Source organism: Lutra lutra, chromosome 5 (genome assembly GCF_902655055.1).
Source record: "Lutra lutra chromosome 5, mLutLut1.2, whole genome shotgun sequence".
Taxonomy (NCBI): domain Eukaryota; kingdom Metazoa; phylum Chordata; class Mammalia; order Carnivora; family Mustelidae; genus Lutra; species Lutra lutra.
In genome coordinates this window covers 118,085,072-118,105,150 of record NC_062282.1, presented here as the reverse complement: position 1 = coordinate 118,105,150, position 20,079 = coordinate 118,085,072, and the positions used below count along the sequence as shown (strand labels likewise).

The following is a 20,079-nucleotide window of genomic DNA, read 5'->3' as shown; positions in this document are numbered from 1 at the left end:
CTCTTCTCACATGATAGGATACTCACTGATCTTGTAGAAGTGATTCCATTATCCATTGGAAATATTCTCTGAAACTGATCATTTTCCACAACATTATCTTCTGGCAAAGAGTATGAAAATCCCTAGTGACAATTCACACCTAAGATTCCACAATTGCCTAGGCCTATTGTCCCGAGATAATGTAAAATTCTAAATTGCTTTAATGCTCTATTATAGGGAAAAATTATCATAAAAGAATATTCAAACCTCAAAATTTTCTCAGCAATCTTATCATTATACCCTAACTCTACTTTTTAAAAACATCTTCTTTTACTCTTTCTTCAAATATATATTACTAAATTACATTATGTATTTTTCCAATAAATTTTGGCATAGATATTGAGTACATATTGTGATCTTGGAAATTTAGGACATTATCTTTTGATGGAAAGGTAATGTAAAATATTGAGCATGATTTACTCTTGAGCACATTTCATTATTTACTTAAAAATAAATATGGAGAGGGCACCTGGGTGACCCAGTCGGTTAAGCATCTGCCTTTGGCTCAAGTCATGATCCCAGGGTTCTAGGATCAAGCCCTGCTTTGGGCTCTCTGCTCAGCAGGGAGTCTACGTCTCCCTCTACCCATCCCTCCTGCTTGTGATCTCTCTCTCACTCTCTCTCAAATACATAAATAAAATCTTAAAGAAATAAATATGGAGAAAGTTCCTATAAATTTACTTTCCATATAATGGAAAATAATATCACATTCACTGTCAAATTTCCTTAAATAAAACTGATTTTATATGATTAACAACACAAAAGCAAAGTATGGGAAGAGGTGAAGGGCAAAACAAAATTTAACCGCTCCCATTGTGTGCTAGAAAATCTTCTCATGTGAAACTGTTTTCTCATTCTTTATTTTGTGTAAAAGCATCTTTATTAATATTCAACTGACATATAATAAGCTGAATATATTAAGGCAAAGAACTTAAAAAGTTATCACACATGTATACACTCATGAAACTACCATCATAATCAAGATGATGAACTTATCCATCAGGGATACAAATTTTCTCATGGCTCCTGGTGATCTCTTCTTCCCAACCTTCCTTGACCTCTACACTGACCACCCAAAAACAAATCTGTGTTCTGTCACTATAGATTAGTTTATATTTCCTAGAATTTAACATAAATGGCATCATACAGTATTTTTGTCTAGCCTCTTTCTTTAGCATAATTATTTTGAAATCCATCCATGGTGTAGAGGAAAGGAACACTTTGTTCCTTTTTATGGATGAGTAGTAGTCCATATCGATACAGTAGGGTTTATCTTTTTACATATTGATGAAAATTTGGATTCTTTCCATTTTGGAGTTTTTATGAATAAAACTTCTATAAATAATTATGTCCAAGTCTTTGCATGGACATTTACTTTCATTTCTCTCAGATGAACCGAGGAATGGAATGACTGGATCATATGGTAGGTATTTTTTAACTTTTTATCACATTATCAAATTGCCCTCCAAAGTGACTGTACCATTTAAATTCCCACCAACACTGTATGAGAATCCCAGTTCCTACAAATAATTGCCAACACTTGATGTTCATTTTTAAGTCTTTTTTCATCTCTATAAGTTTGATTCAGGTATTCTTACATCCTTATATCCCCACCTTTTTGAACATATGTTTTGATAAACTGTCTTAATTTTAATATCTGTATCAGCTCAGGGTTGATTTCAATTGTTGGTTTTCCTCTGTATGGGTCTTATTTTCTTCCTTGCTCATGTGATTGGTATTTTTTATTAGATGCCAGACATTATTTAACATTGTTGGTTGCTGGGTATTTTTGTCTTTCTATAAATATTTTTGTGTCTTATTTTGTAATGCAGATAAGTTACTTAGAAACAGTTTGGTCCTTTGATGTTTTTGTTAAGACTTAGTAGCCCAAATAATTCTCAGTATAAGGAACCCCACTACTGAGGCAAGATCCTTGTAATGATTCTGTCCAATGCCCTGTGAATCTTATTTTTCCAGGCTGGTCCTGTGGGTGTGTGGGCACCGTTACCTTACTCCTCTTGGATGCCTCTTTCCCCAGCCTTGTCTGGTTTCCTCAGAGCATGAATTGCTCAGCACCCCAGGGAATACTTGAGGCTGATGCTCCACAGGTCTCCAGGGTTCTCTTCCTGGAGAGAACTGGTTCTCTGATACTCTGTCTTGTGAACTTTAGCTGCCCTCGTCTCTCTGGTGTCTCAGCTCCAACTTCTTAAATTAGGGAGTTTCCTGACTTCCCCTAACTCCTCATATCTGTACCAAAGGCCAGAAACTCTTTCATAGCTATGATAGGGGCAAAAGGTCTGTCTCATTTGTTTCCTGTCATCAAAGATAACTGTTCTTTTTCTGTCTGGTGTCCAACATCTTGAAAACAATTGTTCATTTCTTTGTTTATCTCATATAGAAGGGTAATTCTGGCCCTGTGACTTTATTTTGCCCAGAAGATGAAGTTATCTGTTATAATGCATAAGGTTTGCTTGTTTAAAAAAAATTTTTTTTTGTATATTGTATTTTATTTTCTTATTTATTTATTTAAATTTTTAAAAATTTCTTTTCAGTGTTCCAGAATTCATTGTTTATGAATTCCAGTGCTGGTTTTTTGTGTGTGTTTTTTTCTTTTTTTTAATTTAAGTATATTTCAAATGTCTTGGTTTTCCAAAAAAATTACTTTATGTATCAGGAAAAGGAATTTAATTGTGAAGCATATCTATGGCTCCAAGCCTAATTTCACAAAATATTAGAGATGATGAAATACTGATTTTTCTATGTTATTGAAGAAAATTTCAGATATGTTCTCTGAAATAAATAGTCTTACTATTTCTTCTTTTCAAAAACTTCATCATTAATACAAGATATATTTAAGTAAGAGCTGTCTAGACTGTAATCATTTACATGACGATGTTGACTTTAACCATAAACATTTATTGTTGGAATACACACCTGGCCTTGATACTGTTATATTTTAGAACATAACGGAATTGCCACCTCCTACTCTGAAAGAGCCATCTGTATCTCTTGACAAGTAAAAAGAACCATGCCCACAAGGACAGGTTCTTAGAATATCACATAACCCAGGCAGGTATAATGCACTAGTTTATGTGAAACACTTTATGTCTCTGAGACCATTTGAGTAAATTTTATAAATGGCGTCTTATTAAGGTCCTCATTACTCTGGTGTGGTTAATATACTCATGTGAATCACTTACTATCCATCATTATTAACCACCAAGGTTCAAATTCTAGCTTTGCTGCTTACTAGTTGTGTGATTCTGGGCAGGTAACTTATCCTCTCTTTGGCTTACATCCTCATCTATAAAATAGAGTTAGCATTTAGGACAGAAAATAAGTGCTATATAAACGTTTGTTAAAATATATAATTAATGCGGTTGATACTGAACAAGGCTTGCTGAAAGAGGGGCTCTGGATAATAATAATGCTTGAAGGGTTTGGGGTCTTCAGTAGTGGAGGGGACTCTCAGTTTTCTTCTAAGCAGAGGTTTGGGATGGCAACAAGTTTGATGTAGAGGTCCTCTACACCAGTGCCGGAGAGCACTGATGTAGAGGTCCTCTACACCAGTGCCGGAGAGCACTGATGTAGAGGTCCTCTACACCAGTGCCGGAGAGCACTGAGATGTGTTCTAGAAAAGAAGGTTCAAAACAGAGAGGGCCTGAGATAGCTCATAAGTCTCCCCTGACCCAGAGCAGCGCAAGAGAACATCCTGTAATTATGCTGTTCCTAAGAAATCCAGAGACATGGCTAAAAGTTGGGTTGGGACCAAAGGGCCATAATAGGTGCAGATGTATAATGGACTATGTGGCCACAGAAGCGCCTCACGAGTAAGCAGTGGATGCAGTGTAGACCAAGGTCAGTGTCCAAAGCCCAGGCTGACTAAGCCACGTCTCCCTGAGGCCAGTGTAAGCAGGTACCAATGACCCTGGGCCAACCGTCTGCTCCTTAAGTCAGGAGAGAACATCCGCTACCAGGCCAGGGAAGAAAAGTAAAACAAGGAAAGGCCCAGAGTAAAAGAAGGAACAGGCAAAACTGTTTACTCCTAGGGATGCCTGGGTGGCTTAGTTTGCTAAGTGTCTACCTTCAGCTCAGGCTGGATCCTGGGATTGAGCTCTGCATTGGGCTTCCTCTGCCCACCCCCAACCCATGCTAAAAACAAACAAACAAACAACAACAACCCCCCCCCCAAAAAAAATTGTTTACTCCTAAATGGTGTTTGAGTAATCAGGAATTTAACTACACTTCCATGTGTGGCTAGGTTGATTGTACTCTCAGGCAGAAATAAGGTTTTAAAAAGAAATTAAGTCCAGTTATGACAAAAAAGAAAGAGTTTAGAGTCCCTGAATTTCTTTTTCTTTCTTTCTTTTTTTTTTTTTTTAAAGATTTTGTTTATTTATTTGACAGAGATCACAAGCAGGCAGAGAAGCAGGCAGAGAGAGAGGGGGAAGCAGGCTTCCTGCTGAGCAGAGAGCCTGATTCGGGGCTTGATCCCAGGACCCTGGGATCATGACCTGAGCCGAAGGCAGAGGCTTTAACCCACTGAGCCACCCAGGAGCCCCTCTTTTTTTTTTTTTTTTTTTTTTACAGATTTCATTTATTTATTTGAGAGCGAGAACACGCTCAAGAGAGAACACAGGTGGGGACGGGCAGGGAGAGGGACAAGCAGACTCTGCTGAGCAGGGAACCCGATATGAGGTCATGACCTGAGCCAAAAGCAGACTTTTTTAACCCACTGAGCCACCCAGGCGCCGCCAAGCTCTTAAATTTCTTGACTGTGAAATCTGTACTAGTAACTTTTAAACTACAATTATCGGTCCACATAGTAATAGGGACCCTGTGAGTTTGGAGCTCTGAAAGTATAGTCAGGAAGCATAAAGTCTAGTCATGATTTTGTTGCTTATTATTGTGGTAACTTGAGCAATCCTTTAACCTAAGGACTTTATTCAATCTAAAATGGGGGCTAGAACACCTGTCCAGCATTCTTCAGGTTTCCCCAGAGCATCATATGAGATAATTTACGTAAAAGGACGCTGAGAAGCTAGAAAGCATAATGTGATCCCAGGCGATTATTATGAATTAGAACAGGAGCAATGATGAGTTTTGGAGGCATCATGGAATGCAGATTTCTGTCAAAATGAGCTCCCACAAATGAGGTTATGGAAGTCAATGCGTAGTGAAGGAAGTCAATATATTGAGCTATGAGGGAATATAGTACAGTCTTAAGAATCAGAATGACCTGGGGCACCTGGGTAGCTCAGTGGGTTAAACCTCTGCCCTTCACTCAGGTCATGATCTCAGGGTGCCGGGATCAAGCCCCGCATCGGGCTCTCTGCTCAGCAGGGAGACTGCTTCCCCACCCTTCTCTCTGTCTGCCTGCTGCTCTGCCTGCTTGTGATCTCTCTCTCCCTTTGTCAAATAAATTAAAAAAAATCTTAAAAAAAAAATCAGAATGACCTGATAAGGAATTCAAGAATTCTTAGCTCAGTTATTTACTATCTTTATGGTATGAATAAAGTTAATTTACCTTTTTGAGTCTCCACTCTCTCATTTGCAAAATGAATTTATGACGAGGAATGGAAATCAGGTGTGTTAGGGGTGGTGATCCTAGCATGCCTTCACCTGTAAAAGATAATTGCTTTTACTCATTCTCCATGGGTGTGAACCAGTTTACGTTAACGAAACAGGGTTGGGAGGTGGGGGAAGGTGAAACTGTGGAAGAACTTGGGGCATTGGCAGAGGTAAGTCATACACACGACTGAAATGTTCCTTGATTAAACACTGTATATAATGTATGCATTTATATTTTGAAGGCAAGGAAAATCTTAAGAATCATTCCAGATGAAGGAGGAGAGTGAATTTGCTCCTCTCCATGTGCACTGGGAAAAAATGTGGGAAGTTTGGGTTTATCTTTAAATTCGTTGTAAATACAGAGACTGCATATATCCCACGATGATAAAGCTAAGACTGTTTCATTGTGGCATTTGTGGTACTAAGTTCAGTACCTGAACAGGACGCACTCCTCTTCTTGTAAGCTTGCAATCTATGATAGGCTAAAAAAGCTTTCAAATACCTGAGTGATTCTGAAAAAACTAGTAATTGATTTCATTACTATGAAAAAAACTAGTAATTGAGAAAAAACTGGTAAGTGATTTCATTACTCAAATAAAAAGCAGTGTCCAGAATGAAGGGAAGAGAAGCTAAAAGTTTAGTATGGAACAGAAAAAAGGAATTAATCTGTTTACTATGAAATAAAAGACAAGGTTCAGACTGAAAGGAAGAGAAGCTAAAGTTGTAGTTTGGGACAAGTACAGATCATAGTGTTTTTAAAAAACAAGAACAAAAGCAAAAACGCAATGTGCAGAGTGTTTACTCAAAGGGGAGACTATGGGATCTCGATCTTCACTTAGGTTGTTGTGAAGGGTATCATGTTAGTTATGTGGAGATGAATCCCCACGGAGGGTAAGGCTTGGAGCAGAAGACCAGGGGAATGATCTTGACTTTGGGAATCAGCCACTTAAAGTTGGTTTTGACATATCAGTAGAAAATCTGTTTCTGGGAAAGTTGGAGCAGAGGAAAAGGCAAAAGGGATCTAGGACACCATAATAGGCCCAAAGGTTAGCCAGAGGAATTTTTGTTCACCTTAGGCAGATGAACTTTTCAGTAGCAAATTGATAATAGTGGGGTCTATCTATCTATCATCTTCATAACGTTCCAATTAACTTTCATATGAATTAGGTCATTTAATCTGAGAACAGTCCTGAGAAATAGTCAAAGCATATGTCAGCCTTAATTTGCTGATTAGAAATAAAAAGTTCAAAGGGAGTGAGTGACTTGTTCAAGGTTACACTGTAAATATTGGATTCGGGGCTAGAACTGATGTCTTCTGATGTCAGTCTTCCTACAACATACACAGGGAGTACACTCTGCATCTTTACTCAGTTACAAAAACAGCATTTTATTTATTTTTTTCATAAATATTTAATTTATTTATTTGACACAGAGGGAGAAAGCAAGTATAAGTAGGGAGAGTGGCAGGCAGGGGAGAAGCAGGCTCCCCATTGAGCAGGGAGCCTGAGGTAGAGCTCCATCCCAGGATCCTGGGATCATGATCTGAGCTGAAGGCAGACTCTTAACTGACTGAGCTGCCCAGGTGCCCCGAAAACAGCATTTTAAGTGAGAGAATTACCGCAAACCTCTAGATGAAAGCTAAAAGCATCATGCCAAATCCAGATACTATGTGACTAGATCACATGTTTAGATGTTGGAGTATATCCCAGTTTCAGATCTGTTGCTGGTATTTTAATCTACAGGTCTGATAGGACTGAGATTTATCCCGCCTGATTCTCATGTTCCCTATACTGGGATTGTCTAAAGTCCCGAGAAATGTTTCTGTGAATAATTTCAGTTCTCACCATCTCTTCCCTCTTTTAAGGAGGAAATGGAGCTGTTTGCATTGGCATTTCAGATCAAGAGGTACTTAATTAAGCAGAAAGGCTTCTGCTTTGGTAAAGCATATTCTTGACATAGGTCTGTGGGGGCAAATACAGCGTATCGGTAGGTCAACGCTACCTCCCATCCTTGCAATGTTAGGCTGATTCATTTGGGACATTAGAGAAGTTTCCTCTTTCCAAATTTCATTTATGAGACAAGCTTAAAATGAGCTACATTAAGACATTGAGAAAGCATGGCATTTTTTAAGGCCATTTTGTCCTCGGGCAACCTACATAGGCAAGGAAACAAAACTCTTTTATAGACTAATTCTCTCAATGTAGACTCTCACTCTGCCGTTATTATAATTAGAGGCCCCAAACCAGTTCATTTTTGTGTTATAGACTATAGGTTTTTTTCCTTTCTTTCCTTTTTAAACTTTTGTTCCTGAACTATCTGATTAATTACCTCAGTCAGTAGTTATTGCTACTTCCAAAAATTAAAAGGAGGGAATAATATCCTAGTTGAGAGATATCCTGCCAGAGACATAGGATCTTGTGAAATTCTAGCTCAAGTGTTTATCCTGCATTTGTGCATTTTGACCAGGCCTGACTACTGCTGGCTGGATGGTGAATGATGCCATTCCTTCCGGACGGAGGGTCACTCCCTGCTTTTATTTATGTTCCATTTTATTTAGTATGCATCGTGGGCATGGTGCCACTCTGACTTCTAACCCTAATGGAGAGAGCACACAAGTTGACTGGGGACCTCTAGGGAAAATCAAGCTTTAATGACAATTTGAGTGTGAAATCTGGTCTCTGGAAGAAAGGTCACCACATCTGCATAGCCCCTGGAGTCAGGCTTAGAGCCCTGTCTGCCTTCAAATACAGAAGCATTTTCCTGTGTCTTAAGGCTGCTTTAGTGTGAGGTACAAGGAGCACATGACAGAATCAGGGGAACTGAGTGATGTTTGTGCATGTTTGACTGCACTCTGCATCCTAAGAGAAGACTTTGGAGAAGCCCAATCAATACTACAAGCATGTCCTGGACAGCAGCAATGCTGTTTTCATTCTGTTACAATAATGAATTGAAGTCTCCCAACAGCAGGTATAATAAGCACTACTCAACCCTTGATATTCAATCACCTTTAACTGGTTATATCTATCTAAAATTCACTCTCAGCTGTGGTGTTACAATACCCCACTGGCAACCTTTTATGGCTCTCCCTGCACAAAAATGCAAAAACATCAAAAATGCCTCTCAGTGCCATCGACTCCGTGCTTCCCTAGATTTGCTAAAATGTTTTCCATTTTTTATTTAAAGTCCAGTGGAAGGCATTCAGACATTGTGCACAAAATGAAGTGGTTTTGCCTTCAGTTTGAAATTATTTTTGCCATTACCGTTAGCCTAGAGTTCATCTCTTCATCGTTTCTGGATGTGAAATGATTTTGTGTTATTTAGATCCCCTAAAGCAAGCTAATCTTTTACGAATAAAAATGAAAAGAAACCAATTTTTTTTTTTTTCTCATGAGGCTCACTTGTGTTTTTTTGGTACCCGATTCTTTCTTTCTTTCTTTTTTTTTTTTAAAGATTTGTGAGGTATTTTTTTGTTTGTTTGTTTGTTTTGTTTTGTTTTGTTTTGTTTTTGCTAGGAGATCAGAAGCAGGATAACTAATGCAGCTTACATGTAGTAGAAATGAGCAGGAAATTCTGCCTTATTATATAACAGAAATGTGACAAAAAATTAAGGGCTCATGAAAAATCCTGGTAAAATCCACATCCTGGAAAGAACCCAGGTTTAGAATTTACAGTCTGAAAATAAGTAACTGTGTCTCAACCTATTTTGCCCAACTCTCATTTTATTTACAATTTAATTTTAAAAGCAAAGAATCTGTTGTTTTAGGGTTAATTCAACATCTGAACAAAAGTATCTAGTCAATTGAAACTATGTTACAAGGTCATTGTTAGATTTTAAGATTTCAATTTGGTCAGTTCAGAGTGCTTCATGTAAATGTGATAAATTTGACCAAATATTTTGGCCTAAATATCAGGAAAAAAATTACAATAGTTAAGAAAGATAATAATTGAAGCCATTCTAGTGATAAAATTAATAAATTTCTTAAATCTTAATCTTAAAAATACTAACACATGAGTGGTTTAATAATACAATAATGTATTTTACATATATGTGTGTATAGAATATATATAATATATATATTAGATTTTGTGGATAAGCTTTAAAATAAGAGGTTTTAATTTCTTTCTTTGTTGTATACAGAACAGGAGAACTACTTCCCAACAAATAAAAAGCTAAAAGGTTTCATCAAAGCAAGGGTGGTAAAACTAAACTTAGCTTTTATAATAAAAATAGTGTCAAATTCAATTTCCCTTTCTAGTACCGAGTAATTCTGAAATGTTTTGAAGTAGCACCAGGCTGCAGAGTAATGCGATCTGCAAAATATCACCAGTATTTTCAGACATGTGGTAATGATTTTCCTCACACTTAAAAGTGGTCCCAATTCTAACAATAAGCACAGTTGCTTTAGAAAAAAATCTAACTTTGACAGGTTTGCTAGCCATTTTTTTATTATGTTTAATGAAAGATCACTAACTTCTAATACTTCAAAAGCTCACCCTGTTTTCGAGAGGGAAGGTGCAGTCAGTCGTCACTATAAATCCTTATTGCCCAAGCAAATAGTGGAAATGCTAGACCAGTACACTAATGAATTAGGTTACCTATACTTAAGACGCTTAGAATTTCAACAATTTTTAATTCCAAAATTGTGGAACTATATAAAGCACTTTATAAGGCATATTATTAAAAAATAATCCTGTTTTCACAATGTGTCCAATATGAAATACAGACTTTTGCTTTATAGAAAATTACTCAAAATTAAGAACATGCATAGGGCTGATAACATAAATTATTCTCTTAAATTATAGAGAAATCTAAATCCTATCAGAATTTGGAATTGCAGCACAATTTATCTCCAAGTGTTATAAAATAGATGAATTTGTACAGTGACATTTGTAGGAATGAATAAAAAGGATTTGGGAAGAAAGTAATTCAGGTCCAGTACCATGCCCAAATTCTTTAGTTTGTTTTCCTAGAAATGTAACATCATAGGTACTTAATATAATTAATGACCAGAAGCATAAGAAAATTGTGAAAAATCTTCATTTTGAAGTGACAACTATTTGTCTTTTTGATATACTTCCATCTGAGATGTGAAATTAAATTTACTGAATTCAGCCACTATAGAAAAATGTTTCATAGCTAGAACACAGAAATGATTTAATAAGTTCTATGAAAAGTCAATTTGCATGAGATCAGCACCTAGCCTATAACGGGTGGTAATGGATTGTTGGCTTGATTTTATACCACTTGACATCAGATTACAATACACTGAATAAATGTTAACCTATAATCCCTTTAGTAAAAGCGAGCGTTGTTTGTCTTCCCTTGTAGAGACCACATTGATTTTCTTTTATTGGATGCTCAACCACTGCACCTTAGATTGATTACTTTGAATTAAATGTGCAGAGAACATTTTTATTATTCTAAAACAGCAATCTTAACATTAAGGAGATGCACTTCCTCCTATCCCTTCCATACTACAGAATGTATACTCAGCCATATCATTGAGATTTCTTTAGTTTTCCCATTTTGTTTCAGGGCTGCTGTGATGCTGACCCCTACTCTGCCCCCATGACCCTTGACCCAGACACATCTGACCAGTCAAGGCTCTGGAGGTGGCAAATTAATAGAAGCCCTGCTTGTTAATTGCATAAAAGAAAAGCCAAAGAATTCATCACCTCAGTCATGGCCATTGCTTCCCTTTGACCTCCTTCTCCCACAAGGCTTTTGCTGGTGGTCACATCTGTGGTTTTCCTATAGCCTACATATTTGCCATATAATTATTCAGCATCAAACCTTATTAATCAAATCGATGCTGTGTTTTAAATGGAAATTGCAGGATTAATACAAGCATTCATTTCATCCTGAAAATCTTGATGGCTTTAGCACATGAAATCCAATTGGAATATAAAAGAAGGGATGTAGAGACCTGATTGAATTAGGGGAGGCATGGTGCACATTAAATTACATATGCCAGCAGGGTTCCATGCTTTTATAGTAAAATACTGCTTTGGAGTCCATACGTCATATACCTCTTGTGATTTTCTGTTACTCACTAGCACTCTCAAGATAAGCAAGGATATAAAATGTTTCCATATTCTTAAAGGTGTTTTTCAAGTATCCAATATGTTTCCAATAGAAAAAATAATTTCCTATGACTGTCTCATTGAGTGTAAGAGGTTATCGCAAGAAGATACAGCTGAAACTAGGTATATTGGTGTTAGACATCTCTCCGTGTGATGGGGAAGGATAGGTGAATCATAAAATCATCTCTTAAGAGAACCTTTTTTACCCCAAGTGTCTTTACATAATAGGTGGTCAATAAAAATTTAATTAACTTTTAAAAAGCATTTTATACAGGGCCTGGGAACTACCCATGTTTATTTTACTGTATTTATTACAGAAAACACTTCTGGAGACTGAGACTCAGAAACCAGAGGCACAGCTACACTGTTATTGACAAGTACCACAAAGATATTACAGAACTCAATAGCTTATTCTTTGGGGTTAACCCTGACCTAGTACAAGATTAGCACTAACACATTGATAACCTAAGGAACTAGGCAAAGTATGTCCTTAAATGTTTCACTTTGAAAAATTTGGCACACTCTAGAAATTCTCTTCTCCCTCCGAGGTTTTCTTAGTTCAGTTTTATTTTTAGCCTTTGTGAATAGGAGAGGAGAAGTGAGTGACTTTGTATCAATAGCCCATTTATGGAAATCCTGGATAAGCTGCTGGTCACTCCTTTTTATATGAGTGTTTGGAAGGAATTTGAATATGATGGGAGAGGGATTATCATAAAAAGGCAAATAGTTGCAAAATAGTAAAAAAACATTTTGATTAAGAGGGTTCAGTAGGGGGAAGTGGCTTTGTCTCATTATAAGTCAGGCGTTACAGAAGACATTCCTTTCAATATTTCCTAGTTTTATGTAATTTAAACGTCAGGCTTTCTCTTAACTAAAACAAGTTTAAACTCACTTTTGAGGTTGGATGTAACTCTTTTATTTTTATTTTTATTTATTTTTATCTAATGAAACAAAGATCTTTCCACAAAGGGCCTCTGATAATCCATAGGTACCATATGTGAAGTAGAAAATCAGGTCACTCCCTCTAGACAAATACAGCCCCCTGGATGTCCCGCTTGGTGAACTTTTGCCTTTATCTAAAACAGAGAAACAGTGCTTGGTTTGGTAGCATATGTACTAAAATTGTAACAATACAGAGAAATTAGCATGGCCCCTGTGTATGGATGACACACAAATTCGTGAAGTGTTCCATATTTAAAACAAAACAAAACAAGGAAAAAAAACCAGAAACATCTTGCCAAGGTACATGGGGTAGGAGCTAGATTTCATGCCCTCTTACACTTATTGTAAGGTGTGCTTCTACAGTGAACAACCTGTTCTACCATATGTGGCAGACCTGCTTTCTATGAATATCCAAAGCAATATAGCGATCCTTGTTTGCTTTCCACCAGTTGTTTACAGACCAGATTTAGTATTTAGTATTTACTTTTGAGGAATATGAATTCAAATAAAATTATGTTAGAAACACAATAGGGAGAAAGTTCTGATTAAGAAGAATTTTTCTGTGGAGTACATTTAAAGGCTAATTATCTGCCAGATTCAACTTTGTTTCTCTTAGAGAATGGCAGTGAGTTCCCCCAGACTTGGTTTACTTGCGTCACTATACATGAAGAATGCCTTTTTTTTTTTTTTAAGACTTTTTATTTACTTATTTGAGAGAGAGAGAGATCATGAGCAGGGTAAGGGTCAGAGGAGAAGAAGACTCCCTGCTGAGCAGAGAGCCTGATGTGGAGCTTGATCCCAGGACCCCAAGATCATGACCTGAGCCAAAGGCAGACGCTTAACCCACTGAGTCACCCAGGTGCCCTGAAGAATGCCTTTGAATGAGCTCTGCCTATGGTAGCTCCTTTTAATCTGCACTGTCATTTTGGAGTAATAACTCAAAGAATAGGGGTCTCTCCCCCTCCTTAAGCACTTTTTAAACATTTTAAGGATCCATGTCTCTAAAACTCTCATCTTAACATAAGAAAAAAGTTAATCAGAAGATGTTTATGGTGGTGTATTTATGAAATTGCACTTGACAATCACGAAAACAAGCTGCTGTAGTATATGTTCTGACACAAATTCTTTCATTTTAATGTGTCCCTTGCCAAATTAGATGATTTTACTTACCAAACTTCATACATACTTCATGATTACTTGTAAAAGACAATTAGTTGTAAAATAAGTCAGCTCAGCATCCAGACAGAGGGCCTTAATAACGAGTTGATGTACGAATACTGGCAGGTGCTGTCTGTTAGTTAGAAATAAATAGTACCTCAAGATCCTTCGCTGTAATTACCATCATCCACTATTTATACGTGACCTGGAGTTTGGTTCGTCATGGAATAGACTCCAAGCTGATTGTTTTTCATCAGGCCTCCATTAGGAGCTAAATTAAAGTGAAAATCTTCAGGATGAATGAAAGTTTTAATCCAGCACGGTAATATTACTTGCTCTGGGCATAACTGTGTGTCTCAGTGAACATGGGCGTGTACAAGGATGTGTAAGGGGGTGGGTGTACGAGCACATGCTTCCACATTTTAGGGGGTAGGGTTCTGGACAAGGTAGATTCTCAAGCCGTTGCGCCTATTTTTTTATTGTCAAGGTTTAGAAAGCCAAATTCTTTAGAACCAACCCTGAAGTAAACAAAAGCAATAAATCAACTTGGTGGTGTTCTTCATTAATAAAAGGGCAAACATTTTCCTTGTTTTACTAGGAAAGCATTGTTTGCCCACAAATGCCCTATTTTTGTTGATAGGAAGAAGGAAATCTGCTAAGTATATATTTGACATGTTAGAAGGGTTTTAAAGATAGGTAGATGCAGAAAACTGAAAATTGTACGCTCAGGAGTCTGAGGTCACTTTTTGGGGGCCAATCATGTAAGTGATTCTCTCTGCATGATGGGGGATCTAAACATGGTGTGTCTGACTGAGGATGTGTGCTCTCTTTTTTGAAGGAAGCTTTATTTCTTCTCTCTGTTCCTAGGTTAACCCTAATTATTTGGTGTATCAAAATAAGGATAAGCAGAGTAGATTAAAAAAATCTAGTTCATTCATATATATATATATACACACACACACATACACATATATAGGCATGTATGTATATATATGTATATATATGTGTGTGTGTGTATATATATATATATATATATATAAACGAACTGGATTTCATTATATGTGTTTATATATGTCATATAGTTAGGGTGTGCAGAGAATTAGTGCCTGCCCAATGCTATCATGTATGGATTGGAAGAAAGTGAAGACTATTTTAAGTACTCAATGAGGAAAAAAAAAATCTTGAAATTTTTTGGGAGACAGATGTGTAGGAAGGAGGTAGGGTAAGTTTTGGTGGCAAAGGGTATTTAAGTTACTTCTCCTCTCCTCCACCAGAGCATTTTCCACACAGTACAGTGAGACACTATGAAACCATATAACAATATTTTGAACATTTCCTGAAATTGTACAGTAGTCTAAAAATTCATATTAATATTCCCTTAGGCAAACCTCTAGAGCGGAGGTATATGTCAAATCAATTGAACTCTATTGCTCTAATTATATTGAGCTCACCTGTGATTTGCTTTGTTGTTATAGTTATTTGTACCATTTGAGTCCTGAAGAAAGAATCCGTCTTTACAACAGGGGCTAGTCTTAGTTGAAGCAAGAACAAAATGTTCAAATCCATTTATGTTGTCAATACATCTTGTTGAAGAAAAAAAAATCTTTCAATACTATTTCAAGTTATATAATTTCCACATAAGTTTTTTTTATTCTTAGTGCATATATGAAGAAAAACTTCTTAGCATCCTATAAAAATAGGTCATAAATAACTAGGGAGATAGTTTCAGGAATCTGTATTTAAATCTATATGTAACATATTTTTCCCCCTATGATGTCAGTTTAAACCGTAAGGATTAAATTATCCAAGTTGTGAAATGATTGGTTTTGTTTAATGTCATTATAATCAGTTTCTAATTTTGATCCACTTTGAACATAGGTGAAAACTGCTTTTCTGTTAACATCTGGACAAGTGTTTCTATATTTTGGCTGAACTATCTCCACACTGTAAAAAGTACTCTTTTATAATATGCAAGGCACATTTCAAGATGATGTCCTTCTCCATGACTAAAGAAAAGACATCTCTTTTTGCCAGTTGCCTTACAAAAAAAGTAAATCCCTTTAACTTGTTAATGTACTGGCCCGATAAGGAAGTAAATGATTTACATATTATTCATATATATATATATATATATGTTTGTTTATATATATACACACTATAACAAAATGCCATTAAATAAATAATAGTTAAAGAATAATCTTTTCTTTCTTAACAGTGGAGTACAATGATAATGAAAATCATGTTCTAAGAACAGTCACACAGATAACAAGCTATAAAACATAGAATAATCCGGTGAAATCATTCTGAAACAAAAAACTGATAAAAGCTAGACATTTTTCAAAGAATGCATTTCCAGATGATGCTTTCTGCTTAACAAGAGCCTTTAAAAAATGTAAGTGATAGAGTTGCTCATCTGTACACATTGTTCAAGTCTCAATTAAGTGTGCACTGTGCAAATGTGAACCATGCAAATGGACCCTTACGCTTTACTTTACGAGAAACGAATGACCACAGAAATTGACGAGTACAGAGGGCAAAGTCTTTATTTTAATGTGGGTTTGGAAAACCGGGTCTTAAAAAATTAAGAAACAGAATTAAAGATAAATCCACCTATTCAATAATCTCCTTTGGAAGTCTGCATTTAAAGAAGAGCCTGACATTTTTTAATGAAAGCCCATCATACCAGTAATGCACTCTGTGCTTTTACTGACCAAATCATGCCATAAACTAAAGATTCAGTGCAGGATGATATCCAACTTTGCACCAGCTCCTCAGATAGTCCAGGACATCTCAACAAACACTTGAAATGCTACCAAACCCAAGCCGCCACTTCACATGATTTATGATGTCATTAATGTCAAGCTATCAGTGGACAAGAGTAAAAGAGACAACAGCAAAGCTGACTAAAAACAAATAGTTTTGATTAAACTCAAGGACGTTCAGTACAGCTTTCAGCAAAAAGGCATTCATCATTTCCGAAGCTGACCTTGTGTGTGTGTGTTTTTTTTTTCCCTTCGTTTTTTAAAATCCTAAATGCAAACGTAATGCATATTGGTATTCCTGCAGACTCTGAGCCCCATTTTAGCCGTGTCCAGTTTTTAAGGCAAAATGAATGAAGTAAAAGCTACACCACCATTTTCGATGGGGCTGGTGGAGTACTTAATTGACCCTTTTCCTTAAACTCTCCCTTCCCTTCTCCTTTTATTTCCCAGAAGATTTCTGTCACTCACCTTCTAAATCATTTCCAAAGAGTAGGCTCTTCTCCCCTCTTCTGTTTTATATGCCATTTTTTTTTTTACATTCAAAAGAAAGAGGCACTAAAAATTAGATATAACACAGAGGATAAAAATGTATCTGAAGTAAATAAGAGAAGCAAATTATTTTCACAGGAACATTTCTTCCTCAGTTACAAGCCTTGTTTTCTAGAAACCTGGTCAGATTATTCCTCGGAGTATTAGCATGCTTATGTCTCTTGTAATAAGCGGGCGTAATGCTCCTTTATCTGACATGGGCTCTATATAGAAGATCCCAATTCTCTTTTGAGCAAGAATTAAAATACAGAAATGTAAAGGAGAAACAAATGATACATCAAAGATATTGTTCTTCGTCAATATCCAATTGGACCGTCACCTTAGGAAATCTTATTTCATGCCCTTGTAAAAGGTGCCATAACTCATTCAAACAACAGGAGGAAACTAATAGTTCAGCCTTTACATGTGTATTTTAAAAAGCTGTCAGTGGCCCTTTTTTTTTTTTTTTTTTAAGGTAATAGGTTTTCTACTCAAGTACAAATTTTAAACAGTGGTCATCGCCTCCCACACACTTCCGATATCTTTCTGAGGGGCTAGGCTTTAAATTCTTTTATTGCAGTCATTCTTATATTTTGTTAACATTGCACACTTCAAAAGCATGAAGTATTATCAGCAGATATGGCTTTCATGGGCAATAAAAAAATTAAATTACATCTCGGTATCAGAATAAAATTACTTAATTGTGAGATTTCAGTTTTAACCCTACATAAACTTAAATCAATTTTTTAAAAATCAGTATCTCATAAGACTTAAGGAAAAAGCTATAGTTTTTTTTTTTTTTAATGACTGGAATGCTTTCTGAAATGTTGCCCATTTTTAGCTGGAATCATTTACTCATATACACTTAAGACACTCCTCCCCAAATTAGGTATATTTCCTCTGATTTAACCCGAACTTTCTGGCAAGATTTTTTTTTATGGGAAATAAGACAGACTGTTTTATAAGTATTAACTGTGCATGGGAACATTTATAATATCGCCCTTGGAGAATAATAAACAGATACTAGAGATTGAAATTCTGACATAGTTTACAGAACAATAATCCAAACATCTGTTATAATGACAAGGGATTTGAACAGAATAGAGAGTACATGGGAAAAGCTCTGCTACTTTTAGTGCAGTTGTAATGTTAAATCAAAGCACTGCAGCTCAAGGCAGCTTGCTGCTAATATAAACAATTTTCTACATATTCCTGGGCCACAAGCCAGATCTCCAGATTCAGTTACAAGCACAAGGTCAAGAGGGAATCAACAGTATAAAATTACTGCCTATGAATCAAAAGAATAAATGGATAATTAAATATGAAAACAAATTAGAAGGTATACTCTCATTTAACTCATCTAATGTATTTGTTGGGCAACTTTATGTATGGAATTTGTTGCAGGATCAGTAGATGCTTTAATGTATTTATTGATTAAACCTGAGTTATTAGCATTTCCCTGAGTCAGGCACACCATATCATTTTTTCCCTATGTATGTATTTGATTCCCTAAGAAAATCCAACATCTAATCAAAATCATGAAGATAAATATCTAATCATAATTTATTCATAGGAGAAATGTTGCTGAACAATTTTACACTAATGATACAAGTAAGCTTCCTTGCACCTGAACTTCCAAGAGATACAGTGTTGTGTGAAAAGACTTGCATCCCTGGTATTAAATGATCTAAAATCTGGTTTCACTTTTATTAATATCTGTATGATGCTGTCCACATCATGTTAGCCCTGCAAAAATCTACTCCCTATAATCAAAAAAATTCACACACAAAAACTGTGATATATGAATTCAAGATATATTTAAAAAGGGTGACAATGGATCAAATCTTTGGAATAAAAGTTTCTAATGGATTTCTCAGTCTAATAATATGTTTGTTTTCTGATAGGAGTAAAATTCATATCATCAGACGCTAGCCCTAATGACTTCTTTATTTTTGGTTAGTGTCTACCTGCACTTTCTTTTATGCAGAGAAACATCTCTACAGTTTACTTCAAATTTGACACAAAGGAGAATAATTGAAAATAAATCATGATAAAACCTGAGATGAAAAGGGAGTAAACTGGCTTTCTTTTTATTCTTTTAAAAAAGAAGGGTAGAGTTGTTTTGAGATTAGAACTCATGACGTTTCCTCTTCCCAGCACTCATTTGTGAAGGGTCCACAGTGTACATGGAAATAAACTTGTATGAAAGAGGGTGGTCTTCGGGGTTGAGGAAACTGAGGAAGCAGAATCTATCATAGAAAATATTCCATTTTGCTTAATCAGATTGTTGTGGTGCTTCAAGGATGCTGTCAGGTTAAACCTCATCCTTCTAAGTTATTCCTTCCCAAGTGAAGTCAATCTAAATGCCCTCCCTCTCAAAAAAAACCTTCATAAAATGTAAGGAAAAAAACCCTGAATTTTGTTGATGTCCTAAAATTGTCCTGAAATGTGTTAACTGAAGAAAATATCGTCTTCCAGTTCTAGTGAAATTTGAAAATGGAGTAAACGCACACCAACCTTTCCCTTTCACTGAACGTAGCTATCGAACCTCCACAGACTGCATGAGTAGCATTTGAAAAATAAATATCAGCAGGCACAAAAGAGGAGAACACTAGAATTTGAAGAATCAGTAAACAGAGTTTGCCATTTTTTTCTTTTCTAGTCTCTACCAGCCCAAACATAATGCAAACCAAAACCTGAAATGAGCACTGTGATTCAGAGCACAGAGATCAAGGAGAAACCATTTTAGCTCTTGTTTGAGGAACAGAAAAGGAAACTCCTGAAGCTCAGGGAAAGTGAGAGAAAAATCTCTTGATTTTTTTTTTCTCTCCTCTTCCTCTCTTCTATTGTCTTTCATACTCAGTTGATCCTACAGTCAAAACTGAGGCAGGGGAAACTTCTTTTCCCTTTGGTGAAATGTCAAACTGTTGATGATTTTCCCCTCTCCCTCTGTCCTTCTGTCTCATGGCCTTGGAGGCAATGAAATCACAGAAGA

The 20,079-nt window shown here is 36.2% G+C and overlaps 1 non-coding gene across 1 annotated transcript; it reads left to right on the top strand.

The window, feature by feature from the left end:
• The first annotated feature begins 12,786 nt into the window (after positions 1-12,786).
• Positions 12,787-12,892, top strand: LOC125101394 (U6 spliceosomal RNA). The gene has a single exon (XR_007127812.1). It is a non-coding gene; the product is annotated as a U6 spliceosomal RNA (small nuclear RNA).
• Positions 12,893-20,079: the final 7,187 nt, after the last annotated feature.